At 42.7% G+C, this 16,319-nt stretch overlaps 1 protein-coding gene across 1 annotated transcript in view; it reads right to left on the minus strand.

Moving 5' to 3' along the window:
• Positions 1-16,319, minus strand: part of LOC124616039 (protein XRP2-like) — a 50,545-nt gene that overhangs the window by 13,626 nt on the left and 20,600 nt on the right. The gene's annotated exons all lie outside the window — the stretch shown is intronic.

A 16,319-nucleotide genomic window follows, 5' to 3' on the forward strand; every position in this document is an offset into this window, starting at 1 on the left:
CAGGCACAACTCATTACTTTTAATTATACAGTATTTTTCTGACAACTTACACACCTGAATTACATTCCACTTTTCTACAGAGCAATTATCACTTTCATACTCAACATATCCTTGGGTCAGTAGTAATGAAGCATCTGTTGTTCAGGAAATTGTGAGCTAGGTGAGAGGCAAAGACCTTAATGTGTAAACACAAAGCCCATTGTGTAGAAATAGCACTATCATTTGTGCAGTTGTATCAAAATGACGGCAACAAATTATTGCATAGTATTTGCACAAATGATGAATGGACAACTGTTTGATTTATCTTAGGAATTTAGGTGAAGTTGATGCACTGACATGTTGGTTGATGGTCCTTCCCACAAGACAACATTCATGCTAACTGTATTAGCATTAAAACAGATGTTAGTTATTGGAGACAGAAAATACATTTCATTCACCAATGACTTGCACAGAAGTGAAACACAGAACATTTAATGTCAGAGTTCCCATATACAATCAAACTTATTTGTCAAATTTGCTCTTATAGAACCATGGATGTGTCAACCAAGCCCGTACACAATCTTACAAGTTTGCCAACTTAATTTCACTTCTGAAGCAGGTGCTAATCATTCATGTTGTATTCTGAAACAATTGGGAATCAATACAAATGCAAATAAAACATTTCTAACATTGACTATGGCAACGTCTTGAAAGAAGAAGAAGAAAACAAGATGCTCATCCAGGGAATGGTATAAAATGAGAGAAAAATATACACAAGTAAATCTACATTGTACTCAGAACCTGATGACTACATCAACTTTCTACAAACAGACAGCGAAACATTTAACATCTTGTTTAGAGTCACTTCACCCTCACACAGAAACAGAAAACACAAGCATGTGAAAATTATTTCTCATTTACTTGTTCCTCCAATGACATTTTGTTAAGGTATTACAATGTGGGAGCATATAGCCTACATATCATGTGGAAGAACCAGAGAACTTTGATTTTTACTTTATTTTATCTGTATTTTTTAAAAAATTTTAATTGTATTTCCACTTGTATGCCGTGCACAGAATTTGTTCTTAATCTCTTCCTGCATAATATACAAGGTTATTATAAATGATTGAAGCGATTTCATAAATTCACTGTAGCTAGATTAATTGACATATTGGCACAAAACTCAAAACACATAGATAAACTCAAAAATTTTGACAACAGGTACCGAGAAAGTGTATGTTGGGCTTGAAAAGCATTCACATCTGTCTGTCATGACAGTGCAATAACACTTCATAATGTAGTTCAATGAAGATACACCAACTGCCAATTCCATTCGGCAATGGTATGTGCCATTTAAAGCATCAGAATCCTCTGCAAGGGGAAATCAATAGGTCGGCCTGCAGAAAGTGAAGAAACGATTGATCATGCGTATACGAGTTTTGCACGTAGCCCATAGAAATCGACGAACAGAGCAAGCAGAGAGCTGAAAGATCTCACAACCGACTGTTTGGCAGATCTTAAGGAAGCGACTGAAGCTGAAGCTTTACTGCTTCCAATTACTACAACCCCTAACTCCCAATGTCAAAGTCAGACTCTGAATTTTTGTCACAGTTGCAACAATTATGGAAGAAGACAGTTTTGTGAGAAACCCCTCTTCAATGGTGAAGCAACATTTCTCATAAATAATACAGTGAACAGGCACAATGTGTGAACCTGAGGGACAAGGAATCCCTATGCTATTGTACAGCACTGTCTCATGGTTTAAAGCTTATGGTACCTTTTTTTTCTGCAAAAAGACTTTTACATGACACATGTATTTGGACATGCCGGAATATTGGTTCATGCAACAACTGGAGGCCGACAGTGTGCTCCTACCAACAGGAGGTGCTCTACCCCACTCCCATCATGATGTTCACAGATTCTTAAACAGAAAATTGGGACACCGATGGATCTGTCATGATGGGGCTGATGATCAGCAATTCATGTTAGGCCTCCACACTCTTGTGTGAAGTTACATGAAAAATTCAGTGTTAACACCTCCTCTACCAACAAACCTACCGAACTGCGAGCTCAAATCAACAGTATTTTTGAACCGATTGATAGGAACATGCTACACTGAAATGGGATGAGCTTGATATCTGCAGAATCAGGAGGGGTCACATATGAAGCACTCTTATCAATAATAATATTAATAATAATAATTAAAGCTTTTTGATTTTGTTCTACTTGTGTACAAAACCCTGTGATAATATGTCAAATAACATAGCTACAGTAAATCTGTGAAATCATCTCAATCATTTATAATACCCTTGTATGGCTGGGAAAGACAAACCACCTCTATCGTTTTGGTAATTGCTAGTGCTATTCTTTTATCCTTGATCATTGTTTCCACAGTTGTAAAAACTCACAATACAGTGGGATAAATTGTAGTAAAACTCTTTTTCACTACACATGTGGCGAAACTTCAACATAAGCAATGACCACTAAACTTGTCAAATTTCCTGTCAATCAAAATTTCTCTCAAACATGTTCTATGTTTGACAAACATATCAAACACCACCGCACACCATCAAATATTTGGTACATGCAGTAAAGTTCTGAAAATTGTCTGATCATGTACGGAGCCCTTTATAATAAAACACTATGGAAAACCGTGACAGTCTATTTAGAACAGCATGGATAGGTACACAACACAGTTGATGAGTTGATTCAGAACATAACTCTCCCACAAAGATTCAGCACATTTTGTTTGTTCATCCATACTATGGCAAAATTTTTCAACTTTTCTTACCTCCCTATAAATTCTTATTTCTTCAACATTTCTGTAATGATGAAGTAGTACAGGCAGCTTCCACACACTGGAACAAACTCCAGGTGACAGACTCTCATGACACAAAGATACAAAAGTTGATCCCACAAAATGATGAAATATCCGAAGGTGTGGGTGTTGGGAAGCCCCCCTAATCTACGAATGCCACCACCAACAATTCTTTGATATTGGGCACAGCTAGATCCAAGGAGACCACATCTCACTCAATAATGTCCAAAATGAGTTCAGCAGAAATGAGGTAAGATGACCATCATTTCCTCTGAGGGTTCCTTAAACCACAATTCAGGAATGACAGGGTGGTAAATTGTTTTACTGCGATTACAAGTTATTTGTGAGATGCTGTGCTGAAGAAACACACAAATATGATCAGATAGTAGGTTCCTGTATCAGTAGCTGGTTAGATACAATGTCAGATGTATAAGGGGTCCTGTTTCACCACATATAAATATCCACCACATGAGACAACCTCCATCACCTGCCTGAACAGTCTCCTGTTGGCAAGTGGGATGCATCACTGCATGTAGTGTTCCCCTGAATTGAACCAAGATTCAACAGCCCTGCCCAACCTCTGCCATGCTTTGAGAGTCCAGAGGTAGTGTTCAGGCATTGTTGCTAATCTCTGCAATCAGTTCCATGCAATGATCAGGGAAAAAAATGTTGTACAATCATTCCTGTACATCAAAGTAAGGTGACAGTTCTGGACAGCATGGCTGCTCACTGGTTCTGTGAATTGGTGACACCTTTATCATATCGTACATGATATGGGCCTGCATGATCTCAGAGATGGAATAATCCCATGCTCAAGCACCCAATATCAGATGCACTGATATTATGCTAGAGTTTTGCGCAATGGACAGTTGAAGGTCTGATGAAATACCATTTACACATTATGGCCAAACTATTGCAGTTACTATGAGGACAGGTGTGCTTCCTTGCTAACATAGCAGCTTTAACCCATTCAACTGCTTTTATGTGAAAGTAGCAAAAAAAGATCAACAGTGATTCACCTATAATTGAAAACGACGTAACAAAAATGCTGCAAAATTTGTGAACATTCCACTCTCAGTTCAAATACGAATTTAGGGGAAATGAGAGACCAAACTCCATTTCATCTTCAAATCCTCTTTGGCTATTTCGTGTAAAACCATATCCAGTGGCATAGTTTACAGAAAACTGAAACGTGCCACACTACTACTCACTTCAAGAAGCTGCAGACATCTTCTCCTCATGACCTGAAACGCTATGACGTCCTGCAGCACGATTTCAATCCAACATTTGCAGCTGGTTTTTTTCAAGGGCGCAAAACTGCTATGGTCATTAGCGTCCGGTCTGTGACTTAGGAAAAGCTAAAAAACGAAACTGGAAACCAGCAGCAACGGGAACAAAACTCAAAAAATTAGAGAAACTAAAAACAGAAGGAAAGCTTTAAAAAACCACTACAGAAGGGGGTTGGTTGTCTCCAAAAAGAGCTTCAAATGACTGACGTCATCTCACTGGCACTAATAAAATCGAGAACGCGATCGACTGAGCGTGTGTCATCTGCTAAAATGGAAGATATATCAGGCGACAGCTGTAGATGGACGCATAATGGAGTAAAATAGGGGCACTCAAGTAAAAGGTGTCTTACCATCCACAGCTGAGAGCAGTGGGGACAGAGTGGGGGAGGATCGCCACATAAAAGATGTTGATGGCTAAAAAGACAGTGCCCTATCCGGAGGAAGAGGTTCAAGCACAGGGAAGAGCTTTCACGTCTCGCAATTTATTATTGGGAAGTGTCAACCAATGTGCGTGCCATAAAAAAGCAACACGACGACATAAAACACTCCGTAGATCGGCGACAGGAATCATGCGAATAGCTGGCCGAAGAAGAGAGACTGCTGCCTTGGTCGCTATATTGGCTGCCTCATTTCCACAGATATCAAAGTGTCCTGGGAGCCAGAGGAACGCCACAGAGATGCCCCCGAAGTGGAGCAAGTGGAGGCAGTCCTGAATCCGGTGGACCAGAGGGTGGACAGGGTAGAGAGCTTGGAGACTGAGGAGAGAGCTGAGAGAATCTGAACAGATAACATACTGTATCCGCTGATGGCGACGGATGTATTGGACAGCCTGGAGAACAGCGTAAAGCTCCACAGTATAAACTGAACACTGGTCAGGAAGTCGAAATCGATTTGGGGTGTCGCCAACAATATAGGCACTCCCAACACCTAACGATGTTTTTGAGCCATCAGTATAAATAAATGTGGCATCTTTCATTTGTGCGCATAGAGCAGCAAATGCCCGATGATAAACAAGTGAAGGGGTACCATCCTTGGGAAACTGACAAAGGTCATGGAGCAGGCAGGTCCGGGGACAGAGCCAAGGCGGTGCTGTACCCCCAAGTTGTCAAGAAAGTTTTAGGAGAGCGGAAGGAAAGAGAATGGAGCAGTTGACGGAAGCAGACTCCTGGTGGTAGTAGGGAGGAAGGGCGGCCTGCATACCCTAAATCCAAGGAGGCGTCGAAAAAAATGTCATGAGCCGGATTTGCAGGCATGGAAGACAGATGGCTAGCATAACGACTCAGAAGGACAGCTCGCCGATTGGGCAGCGGAGGTTCAGCAGTCTCAGCATAAAGGCTTTCCACAGGGCTGGTGTAAAAAGCTCCAGACACTAAACGTGATTCACGGTGGTGGATAGAGTCGAGACGACGAAGAATAGATGGCCGAGCAGAGGAGTAAACTATGCTTCCATAGTCCAATTTCGATTGCACTAAGGTGCGATAGAGGCGGGGGAGGACCACTCGGTCCGCTCCCCAGGAGGTACCATTCAGGACACGGAGGGTGTTGAGGGATCGCAGACAGCGAGCCGAAAAATAAAAAACGTGGGAGGACCAGCACTGTTTTCTGTCAAACGTAAGACCCAAGAATTTAGTGACGTCCGAAAACGGAAGGTTGACAGGTCCTAGATGTAAGGAAGGTGGAAGAAACTCCGTACAATGCCAAAAATTAACACAAACGATCTTACAGGGAGAAAAGCGGAAGCTGGTTTCGATGCTCCAAGAGTGGAGGCGATTCAGACATCCTTGAAGACGTCGTTCAAGAAGGCTGGTCCGTTGAGAGCTGTAGTAGATCGCTAAATCGCCCACACAGAGGGAGCCCGAGACATCAGGAAGGAGACAATCCATAATGGGATTTATGGCAATGGCAAACAGTACAACACTTTGCACAGAGCCCTGGGGGTACCCCGTTTTCTTGAGAGAAAGTATGGGAGAGAGAGTAGTGTTCACCCGCACTCTAAATGTGCGCTCTGCCATAAATTCGCGAAGAAAAAGGGGCAGCCGACCTTGAAAGCCCCAAGAGAACAGTGTGTGGAGGATGCCTGTCCTCCAACAGGTATCATATGCTCTCTCCAGATCAAAAAATATTGCTACCGTTTGGCATTTCCGGAGAAAATTGTTCATGATATAAGTGGAGAGGGCAACAAGATGGTCAACTGCAGAACGATGCTTTCGGAAACCGCATTGGGCAGGTGTTAAAAGACTGCGGGACTCCAGCCACCAAGCTAGACGGCAATTCACCATACGCTCCAAAACCTTACATACACTACTCATGATAGAAATGGGGCGATAGCTAAAGGGGAGATGTTTGTCCTTTCCAGGTTTCGGAACAGGAACGACGATAGCTTCCTGCCACTGTCTGGCAAAAGTACTGTCGGTCCAAATTCGATTATAAAGGCGAAGGAGGTAACGCAGACTATGGTATGGTAAATGCAGCAACATTTGGATGTGGATACCATCCGGTCCTGGGGCGGAATAGCGAGAAGAAGAGAGTGCATGTTGGAGTTCCCGCATGGGGAAAAAAGTGTTGTAGCTTTCGCGATTTTGAGACGAGAAAACAAGAGGTTGCATTTCCGCAGCGCATTTCTTCGGGAGAAACGCTGGTGGGTAATTTGAAGAGCTCGAAATCTCAGCAAAGTGTTGACCCAATGAGTTAGAAATTGCGACGGGGTCCACTAATGTATCATGTGCGGCAGTGAGCCCAGAGACCGGGGAGAAACTAGGCGCACCAGATAACTGCCAAATCCGACTCCAAACTTCCGAGGAGGGAGTGAAGGTGTTAAATGAGCTAGTAAAGAAGTCCCAGCTTGCCTTCTTGCTATCGCGGATGACGCGACAGCATTGCGCACAGAACTGCTTATAGCGGATACAGTTGGCTAATGTAGGATGGTGTCTGAAAACGCGAAGAGCATGCCGCCGCTCACGTATTGCGTCATGGCATGCCTCGTTCCACCACGGAACTGGGGGGGTGCTGGGGCAATTCGGAGGTGCGAGGTATTGAACGTTCCGCAGCTGAAAGTATAACGTCTGTAATGTGAGTGAACTCATCGTCGACACTAGGAAAGTGATGGTCATCGAATGTCACTGGAGACGAAAAAAGTGTCCAATCGGCTTGGGCAAACTTCCAGTGTCCCGGGCGCATGTATGGCAGGTGTGGCTGCAATCGAAGGACACATGGAAAGTGGTCACTCGAGTGTATATCAGCAAGGGCGATCCATTCGAAGCGCTGAGCTAGCGGAACAGTACCGACCAAAAGGTCCAAATGAGAGAAATTTGTCGTGGACGCAGACAAAAATGTAGGGTCCCCAATGTTGAGGCAAACAAGATCAGCTTGGTGGAAGACGTCTATCAATAGTGAGCCACGCGGACAGGGATGTGGAGATCCCCAAAGCAGGTGGTGGTCATTGAAGTCCCCAACCAGCAAATAGGGTGGTGGAAGCTGACCAAGAAGATGAAGGAGATCAGCTCGTGCCATTGGTGTGGATGATGGAATCTATAAGTACAAAGAGAGAAGGTGTATCCAGAAACGGAAAGACGGATAGCGACAGCTTGGAAGGAAGTGTTTAAGGGGATTGAGTGATAATGGAGAGTATCATGGAGAAGAATCATGAGTCCTCCATGTGCTGGAGTGCCTACAACAGAGGGGAGATCAAATCAGACTGACTGAAAATGGGGGAAAACAAAGCGGTCGTGGGGATGCAGCTTTGTTTCCTGAAGACAGAAGATGACTGGCGAGTAGGATCGTAAGAGGATCGACAATTCATCCCGACTGGCTCGAATGCCGCGGATATTCCAATGATAATGGACATAGGGCGCTCAGAAAATGGAAGAATGTGACCAAGGTTGCCCTCAACTCAACGACAGCTCAGAGCTTGCGACTGACAGTGTGGAACGGCAGTCAGCCGAAGGCAGAAGATCCTGATCCATAGGTTGTTCAGGAGCAGCTCCTGCCACCAGCGATCGGCCGGTTGATCAGCCGCCAGCAGTGCGCCTTGGCGACACAGAAGACGGCCGAGGGTGGCTACTGCCAGGTGGTGCTGTAGATGAGACACACCGTTGCAGAGGAGAGGAACTGGGTTTCTTATTGGCCTTCTTGGAAACAGGATGTTTAGATGAAGGAGGAACTGATGGTTGTTAATTTGGGTACGTAAAAAATCTTCACGTGTAGGCTCTTTTTTGGAAGTCCGGGTGTCTGACTTTTGGGCTCGAGATTTAGCAGAACCCGATGAAGGGTGAGCCTTAGTGTGAGCAGGCGAAAGTGGGGAGGTTGAACGGGCGATCTTTGCGCTGGCCGATCTGATGACTGTGGCACTGAAGGTGAGATCACAAGTCTGCGTGGCCGCCTCCTTTGTTGGCCGAGGAGAAGCAAGGACAGTGCTGCATTTACCTGTCTGAGGCACAGTGGGCTTTCGACTGGCGAATAATTTTCGAGCAGCAAAGGTCGACACCTTTTCCTTCACTCTGATTTCCTGAATGAGCTTTTCGTCTTTAAAGATGGGGCAATCTCGAGAGGAAGCAGCGTGGTCACCCATACAGTTGATGCAACGAGGGGATGGGGGTGGACAAGCACCCTCATGGGCATCCTTGCCACACGTAACACATTTGGCCGGATTGGAACAGGACTGGCTGGTATGGTTGAACCGCTGACACCGATAGCAACGTGTAGGGTTTGGGATGTAAGGGCGAACGGAAATTATCTCATAGCCCGCTTTGATGTTCGATGGGAGTTGAACTCTGTCAAATGTCAAGAAAACAGTACGGGTTGGAACGATGTTCATGTCAACCCTTTTCATGACTCTATGAACAGCAGTTACGCCCTGGCCAGACAGGTAGTGTTGAATTTCCTCATCAGACAAACCGTCGAGGGAGCGTTTATAAACGACTCCACGTGAGGAATTTAAAGTGCGGTGCGCTTCCACCCGGACAAGGAAGGTGTGTAGCAGTGAAGAACGCAGTAATTTTTGTGCCTGTAGGGCACTGACTGTTTCTAACAACAAGGTGCCATTTCGTAATCTGGAACAAGACTTTACAGGACCTGCAATTGCGTCGACACCTTTCTGAATAATGAAAGGGTTGACCGTGGAGAAGTCGTGACCTTCGTCAGACCGAGAAACAACAAGGAACTGTGGAAACGATAGAAGAACTGTCTGTGGCTGAGACTCATTGAACTTACACTTGTGAGCAGACATAGTAGAAGATGAGGAAACCATTGCGGAAGTATCCGCCTTGATTACCGGCGTATCCGATGGCGCACTCCTCCCTTGTGGGGGCCCTCTCTGAGGGCACTCCCGCCTTAGGTGATTGTTCACACCTCAGGTCACATCTCCCGAGAAACGGACGGAGGGACCAATCGGCACTTTCGAAAGGTATCAGCCTGAGTAATTACCCCTCCCTGGGCCTGGCCGTTACCAGGGGGTACGTACGTGGTCTACCTGTCTACCGGGGGTGGGGAATTACGCGTTACCCCGTCACCGGCTACGCATGGAAATGCGTGGGTCGGCCTTCAGACACGCACAGGGAGGAAAAAAGAGAAAGGGAAAAACAAAGAAGCGGAAAGGAAAGAAGAGAGGTCTCAAACGCCGCAGCGGAGAAAGGGTAAAGAGAAGAGGTAAGGAAAAGAGAAGGACAAAGGAAGGACGAAGACTTGCAAGCACAGAAAGCGAAGAATGTGTTACATTTTCGAGCATCCGTCTCCGGACGTAGGCACAAAACATACTCCCAGAGGGGGAGAAAGGGAAGGAAAGAGGTGGAGGTGACGGGGGAGGGGGGGGGGGGGGCAAAGATGGGGGATGGGGAAGGATGCAGAATAGGAAGGTATGCAGCCCGGAAAGGAAGGAGCGCCACATTAGCTCGGCGTCCCGTGCTTGCTACACACGTATCCACAAAAGAGTTGTGGACCCCCTGGGGGGTTTTGCAGCTGTGTGTGCTTGGCACGGTAAAGAAAGGTTCTTCACTTCACCTATGACCACATGCTGAAACTGTTTAAAAATTTGAGGAGTGGGTACACATGCTCCATGGTGTAATTCATCATGTCCTCCGTTCAAATAACAGCTGTGAAGCATTTGCTAAATAATGTGTTCCAGTGGATTCCACTCAAAGGTATCACTGTGTTATGTATGAAACTAAATTGTGAGACAGTTGCTGATCTTCAACTTATCAGACAATTCCCACTTTGCAGTATCTATGAGAACAGAATTGCATAATGAAAAAAAAGTAACTGCCTAGGACTTCATCTAATAGAAACTGAAAAGGTCATCCCCTGCCATACACAGGGCATGCCCTACAACATAATATATTAGCTTGGGGCATAAGTTCATAGCATTTTTGTTTTACATGTTGGTATTCCAGTTGCTATGGGTTTATTTGTCGATTGTTATTTTTTATTTGTAGTTCTCTGTTGCTATCTGAGTTTACAAATCACCATTTTGTCATTTGAAGATAGTGAGTGAAGCTGTGGATGCTACAGATGGACTGTCAAGCAGATAAATCAGATCATTTCTGACATATTCTTTTGTTTGCATTCAACAGCGGGGTGACAACAGTGGAGGCAGAAACAATTGTGTTGTGTGCTGGGATTATGCTGCTGTACAGAGCATGACAAGAAAATGGTTTTCCTATTTTAAGGAGGATCATTTTGCTACTAGTGACTCTCCATGTTCAGAAAGACCTTCTGGGTTTGATAAAGATCATTTAAACAAGTTAATCCACAATGATCCACACCAGTGTACTCAAGAAATTTCAAATGTGACAGACTGTGATCATTCCACCATTGTGTGAAATTTGCATACAATGGGGAAGGTTAAAAAATCAGGTGTAAGTATACTGCATGCTCTAAACCAAAATCACGAAAATTTGTGGGTGCATCTCTGATTGCTCGTCATCAATTCGCTCGTGGTCAACAACAACCACTCCTATCCTGTATCATTACTGGTGATGAGAAATGGTGTCTTTATGCTAACTTAAGGAAAATAAAGGAATCGTTGAACCAAAACAAAGCAGCAACTCCCCGCAAAATACCTGCGCACATCCACAAAAGATAAGGTTATGCAAATGAAGCAACAGTGTGGTGTACTACAAATTGCTTCCCTGAGGTGTAACTACGACTGCTGACATTTTGTCAACAACTGAGACGATTGCAGATGTAATCAAAGAACAATGGCCAGGAAGACTGTGTGACGTGATGCTACTCCACGATAATGCCTGCCTGTATTCTGCTAGAGGGACAAAAAGCACTATTCAGGAGTTGGATTGGGAAGTCATTCCGCAACCATATTATTCAACTGATCTAGCACCCACTGACTTTCACCTTTTGCACTCTAGCAAACAACCTTCAAGGAACTTCCTACCAGGAAGTTAAAGTGCTCCAAACATGGCTTGATGAGTTCTTTACTTCAATACCACAATTTCTACAGTCGGATACTCAGAAGGGTAGTTCAGCATTGGGAGATCATTATAAATAGTAAAAGAGTTTATATTACCCGCAGGAGAAGATGGAATTATTGCAGAACTATGGAAACTAAATGATGAAAGATTAACAGGAAAAATCCAGAAAATCATATTAAACATTTGGGAAACAGAACAGATCCTTTCTGAATGGAAATGCGCACTCATCCATCCACTCCACAAAAAAGGGGACAAAACTGAACCAAATAATTACAGGGGTATCTCACTCGTGCCGGTCACATATAAAATCCTGTCAAAAGTTCTCATGAATAGATTAGAAGAACAAGCTGACCCACAAATAGGAGAATACCAGGCTGGTTTTCACAAGGGACAATCATGCATAGAGCAGATCTGGAATCTGAAAATGATTCTCCAGATGAGAAACACCTGAAACACAGTGGTCACTTTCATAGATTTTAAAAAGGCCTACGACTCAATAGACAGAGTAGTGCTCTGCAACACGCTGGAAGAATTCAGCATTGACAGAAACACAAGAGCAATCATTCGGCAAAACATTAACTGACACAATCTCCAAGGTTAAATTTGTGGGGGATATCTCTGAACCATTTGAAATCCAAACTGGAGTGCGACAGGGTGACGGACTTTCACCATTACTCTTTAATATCATTCTTGGAAAAATTATCAGGACATGGGAAAAAGAAGTCAAAGAAATCCAAATTGGCATTAGAAAAGATAACAGATTCAATGTGAAGTGTTTAGCTTTTGCAAATGATCTTGCAATCCTCACAAATAATGGAAAAGAAGCCGCTAACGCCATAGAGAAGTTACAGGAAATTGCACAAAGAACTGGCCTGCAAATCTTGTATGAGAAAACACAGAGACAAATTGCCTATTGTGACAACCCATGGGAAAATTGTACAAGTACCACATTTTAAGTACCTGGGAGAAATCATCCAGCCATCAGGGATCAACCTAAAGGCCAATGAGGAAAGAATTAAAAAACTGCAGAAAGCATATATACTCACGTGGAACTATTATAACAAAAAGTCCACATCCATTAACGCAAAATTGAGGCACTACAACACTGTCGTACTTCTGGAGGCTCTCTATGCATCTGAAGCAACACAAATAGGTGGGCAATCTAAAATCAAAGAAATAGAGAAACAAGAAAGGAAAATTCTCAGGAAAATTTTTGGCCCAATACAAGAGCAAGGAATCTGGAAGAAGAGACCAACATCAGGATTATATAAATACACAGACAAGATTACAGATACAATAAGGAAAAGAAGAATGCAGTTCTAAGGACATATCCACAGGATGAATGAAAACAGAATTTCAAAGCAAATTCTTAAAGTCATCAACTCAGGCAGAGGAAAAACAAAATGGATAAAAGAAGTTGAAGAGGACCTCAGACAAGCACACACAACAGTAAATGATGCAGAAAATAGAACTGAATTCAGGAAGATCATCAAAAAACATAAATTTGACACCACAACACAGAAGAGACCAGGATAGAAATGGACAGCGGAGTGAAAGAAACAACACAATGAACACATGAAAAAAAATTGGGCTCAGAAAAAACATAAACAATCATCATAAAGGAATTCAAGTTCAAACACTCTCTTTAAATGGGAATAATTGGAAATCATAATTTTTTCTTATTTTGAGCTTTTCCTCATTACAGAGGCTTATCTCCAACATAACAATTTACTTGGAAATTACAATACAAACAATAAATTTTCAAAATATTCCTCCATGTGTTTCGACCCTGTGTGTCCTCTTCCTCTGCGCCCATTCTTCTCATTGTGTGCTGTACATTTTGGAGCCAGGTGGTCATAGGTCATCCTCTTCTTCTTCTCCCCTTCGGTTCCCACTGCAGTATCAATTTTGGTATTCTGGTTTTCTCCATTCGTTGTACATGCCCGTACCACTGTAATTTCTTCCTATCCATTACGTCATATATTCTTTCTTTTATTTCCATTCTCCTTATTATTTCGGTGTTCCTTATCTTTTCTTTCCTGGAGATTCTTGCCGATCTTCTCCAGAAGTCCAACTCTAGAGCTTGTAATTTTTTAATACACTTCATGTTAATTGTCCAGGTCTCCGTTCCATACAGAACCACACACTCTAATATGGATTTGTATATTAATTTTTTAGTTCTGCTCATTACATTCCTGCTCCATAAGACTGAGTTAAGCATCCCAATGAACCTCCGTCCGCTACTAATTCTTTTATTGATTTCTGACTCTGATTTTCCCTTGATTTCTAAAATGGATCCCAAATAACAGAAAGTGTTTATCTTTTTGATTTTCTTTCCTTCAATGTATAGCTCATCTGAATCATTAGTCAAGCATTCTGTTTTTTGGTAATTAATCTTCAAACCCCAAGTTTTGTATGCTACTGCTAGTTGATTGCACATATAGTTAGCATCCTCCCCATCTTGTGCTATGACTACTTGATCATCAGCAAACAATAAATGATGTAGGTAAACTCCATCTCTTATTTCTAATCTCATACTATTACATTTACGAGACCATGTTCTAAGGCTAATATCTATATAGTTTTTAAATAATGATGGGGACATGGGACAGCCCTGTAAAAGGCCTTTGCTTGTTCTAAATTTCTGTGAAAGTTTATTACCAACTTTCACGTGGCAAATGTTATCTTTATACAGGGTTATTACAAATGATTGAAGCGATTTCACAGCTCTACAATAACTTTATTATTTGAGATATTTTCACAATGCTTTGCAAACACATACAAAAACTCAAAGTTTTTTGGGCATTCACAAATGTTCGATATGTGCCCCTTTAGTAATTCGGCAGACATCAAGCCAATAATCAAGTTCCTCCCACACTCGGCGCAGCATGTCCCCATCAATGAGTTCGAAAGCATCGTTGATGCGAGCTCGCAGTTCTGGCACGTTTCTTGGTAGAGGAGGTTTAAACACTGAATCTTTCACATAACCCCACAGAAAGAAATCGCATGGGGATAAGTCGGGAGAGTGTGGAGGCCATGACATGAATTGCTGATCATGATCTCCACCACGACCGATCCATCGGTTTTCCAATCTCCTGTTTAAGAAATGCCGAACATCATGATGGAAGTGCGGTGGAGCACCATCCTGTTGAAAGATGAAGTCGGCGCTGTCGGTCTCCAGTTGAGGCATGAGCCAATTTTCCAGCATGTCCAGATACACATGTCCTGTAACTTTTTTTTGCAGAAGAAAAATGGGCCGTAAACTTTAAACCATGAGATTGCACAAAACACGTTAACTTTTGGTGAATTGCGAATTTGCTGCACGAATGCATGAGGATTCTCTACCGCCCAGATTCGCACATTGTGTCTGTTCACTTCACCATTAAGAAAAAATGTTGCTTCATCACTGAAAACAAGTTTCGCACTGAACGCATCCTCTTCCATGAGCTGTTGCAACCGCGCCGAAAATTCAAAGCGTTTGACTTTGTCATCGGGTGTCAGGGCTTGTAGCAATTGTAAACGGTAAGGCTTCTGCTTTAGCCTTTTCCGCAAGATTTTCCAAACCGTCGGCTGTGGTACGTTTAGCTCCCTGCTTGCTTTATTCGGCGACTTCCGCGGGCTACGTGTGAAACTTGCCTGCACGCGTTCAACCATTTCTTCGCTCACTGCAGGCCGACCCGTTGATTTCCCCTTACGGAGGCATCCAGAAGCTTTAAACTGCGCATACCATCGCCGAATGGAGTTAGCAGTTGGTGGATCTTTGTTGAACTTCGTCCTGAAGTGTCGTTGCACTGTTATGACTGACTGATGTGAGTGCATTTCAAGCACGACAAACGCTTTCTTGGCTCCTGTCGCCATTTTGTCTCACTGCGCTCTCAAGCGCTCTGGTAGCAGAAACCTGAAGTGCGGCTTCAGCCGAACAAAACTTTATGGGTTTTTCTACGTATCTGTAGTGTGTCGTGACCATATGTCAATGAATGGAGCTACAGTGAATTTATGAAATCGCTTCAATCATTTGTAATAGCCCTGTACATCTGGTGTATTATTTTAATCAAGGAAGGGTTTATGTTTGCCATATGTAGTGCTCTCCAAAGTAATTTTCTTGGAACATTATCATACGCTTATTCTAGATCTATGAAAATTAATCCTATATTTTTTTATTTTTCCCTATGTTTCTCCAAAATCTGTCGTAATGTGAAAATATGGTCTACACAAGATCTCCCAGCCGTGAATCCACATTGTTCATCTTGGGTTCTACAATTTTTTTCCAGTTTGTTTTTAATTACTTTCGCAAAAATTCTCATTAATGTGTTTGTAACACAAATTCCTCAATAGTTTGAACAAATTTTGTGATCCCCTTTCTTAAATATTGTACTAATGTAACCTAGCTTCATCTGTTGGGTATTGAATCTCCATGTATCATTTTGTTGAAGAGCTGTGTTATCAGTTTCACAATTTTGTCACCACCATATTTCAGACATAATAATAATAATAATAATAATAATAACTGATGCCTAAAGTCTGTGTTGTGTAGCTGTTGTGTTTATTAAACTTATGGAAAAATGCTATGAAATTATGCACCAACCGAACATACTACCACTGACAGGTTCAGATGAGTAGTAGTATATGAACTTCACGAAAACAGAGTCCTTTCACCTTTATCGTTGCTCCCACAATACTTCACTGTTAAAACATGTAGTCTTTCATGAAGGTCTGAATGAGATTCTAGTTGTTACTACAGATGTTTTTAAAAAATCAATGCCATTCTACATCTTCATTAGTAGAAGAGAAAGAGGATTAGAGTTTAAAACCCTG

The sequence above is a fragment of the Schistocerca americana genome, chromosome 5 (assembly GCF_021461395.2).
Source record: "Schistocerca americana isolate TAMUIC-IGC-003095 chromosome 5, iqSchAmer2.1, whole genome shotgun sequence".
Taxonomy (NCBI): domain Eukaryota; kingdom Metazoa; phylum Arthropoda; class Insecta; order Orthoptera; family Acrididae; genus Schistocerca; species Schistocerca americana.